Raw genomic sequence first — 2489 nt, forward strand, 5'->3', positions numbered from 1 at the left:
CCTCCCAGCCGCTCCTGCTCCAACGCGACTCCACCACTTTGGAGCAGCTGCACGAGAGAGGCCACGCCCACAGCAACAGCGGAGATTAACTCCATAGCAACCGGGCAGGAAGCAGAAGCCCTGTCTGCGTGCAGCTGCCCAGCACAAGCCACTAGAGGTCGCTGTTCTCCCAGGAGAGGAGGGCCACAAACCAACAAGAAGGGAAGTTCTTCCAGCCGTCACTCGTCCCAGTTCTGCAGACTATTCCTATCACCATGAAAAGGCAAAGCTAAAGGCAGACAAAGATCACAGAGACAACACCAGAGAAGGAGACAGACCTAACCAGTCTCCCTGAAAAAGAATTCAAAATAAGAATCATAAACATGCTGACAGAGATGCAGAGAAATATGCAAGAGATATGGCATGAAGTCAGGAGGGGGATCACAGATGCCAGAAAGGATATCGCAGAAATGAAACAAACTCTGGAAGGGTTTATAAGCAGAATGGATAGAATGCAAGAGGCCATTGATGGAACTGAAACCAGAGAACAGGAACGCATAGAAGCTGACATAGAGAGAGACAAAAGGATCTCCAGGAATGAAACAATATTAAGAGAACTGTGTGACCAATCCAAAAGGAACAATATCCATATTATAGGGGCCCAGAAGAAGAAGAGAGAGAAAAAGGGATGGAATGTATTCTAGAAGAAATAATTGCAGAAAACTTCCCCAAACTGGGAGAGGAAATAATCGAACAGACCACGGAAATACACAGAACCCCCAACAGAAAGGAAGCAAGCGGGATAACCTCAAGACACATAATAATTAAAATGGCAAAGATCAAGGACAAAGAAAGAGTTTCAAAGGCAGCTAGAGAGAAAAAGGTCACCTACAAAGGAAAACCAATCAGGCTAACATCAGACTTCTCGACAGAAACACTACAGGCCAGAAGAGAAAGGCATGATATATTTAATACAAAGAAACAGAAGGGCCTTGAACCAAGGATACTGTATCCAGCACGACTATCATTCAAATATGATGGTGGGATTAAACAATTCCCAGACAAAAAAAAGCTCAGGGAAATTGCTTCCCACAAACCACCTCTACACAACATCTTACAGGGACGGCTCTAGATGGGAGCACTCCTAGAGAGAGTACAGCACAGAAGACCCAACATATGAAGAATGGAGGAGGAGGAATAAGAAGGGAGAGAACAAAAGAATCTCCAGACAGTGTATATAACAGCTCAATAAGCGAGCTAAGTTAAGCAGTAAGATACTAAAGAGGCTAACCTTGAACCTTTGGTAACCACGAATTTAAAGCCTGCAATGGCAATAAGTACATATCTTTCAATAGTCACCCTAAATGTTCATGGGCTGAATGCACCAATCAAAAGACACAGAGGAATAGAATGGATAAAATAGCAAGACCGATCTATACGCTGCTTACAAGAAACTGCTCTCAAACCCAAAGACATGTACAGACTAAAAGTCAGGGGATGGAAAAACATATTTCAAGCAAACAACAGTGAGAAGAAAGCAGTGGTTGCAGTACTAATATCAGACAAAATAGACTTCATAACAAAGAAAGTAACACGAGATAAAGAAGGACACTACATAATGATAAAGGGCTCAGTCAAACAAGAGGATATAACCATTCTAAATATATATGCACCCAACACAGGAGCACCAGCATATGTAAAAAATACTAACAGAACTGAAGGGGAAAATAGACTGCAATGCATTCTTTCTAGGAGACTTCAGCACACCACTCACCACAAAGGATAGATCCAATGGGCAGAAAATAAGTAAGGACATGGAAGCACTGAACTACAAAGTAGAGCTAATGGACGTAATAGACATCAATAGAACTCTATATCCAAAAGCAACAGGATATACATTCTTCTCAAGTGCACATGGAACATTCTCCAGAATAGACCACATACTAGGTCACAAAAAGGGCATCAGAAAATTCCAGAAGATTGAAATTCTACCAACCAACTTCTCAGACCACAAAGGCATAAAACTAGAAATAAACTGTACAAAGAAAGTAAAGAGGCTCACAACCACATGGAGGCTTAACAACGTGCTCCTAAATAATCAATGGATCAATGACCAAATAAAAATGGAGATCTAGCAATATGTGGAAACAAATGACAACAACAACACTAAGCCCCAACTTCTGTGGGACACAACATAAGCAGTCTTAAGAGGAAAGTATATACCAATCCAAACATATTTTAAAAAGGAAGAAAAATCCCAACTGAATGGTCTAATGTCACAATTATCTAAATTGGAAAAAGACGAACAAATGAGGCCTAAGGTCAGCAGAAGGAGGGACATAATAAAGATCAGAGAAGAAATAAATAAAATTGAGAAGAATAAAACAATAGCAAAAATCAATGAAACCAAGAGCGGGTCCTTCTAGAAAATAAACAAAATAGATAAGCCTCTAGACAGACTTATTAAGAGTAAAAGAGGGTCAACACAAACCAACAGTATCAGAAACGAG

The sequence above is a fragment of the Manis pentadactyla genome, chromosome Y (assembly GCF_030020395.1).
Source record: "Manis pentadactyla isolate mManPen7 chromosome Y, mManPen7.hap1, whole genome shotgun sequence".
NCBI lineage: Eukaryota > Metazoa > Chordata > Mammalia > Pholidota > Manidae > Manis > Manis pentadactyla.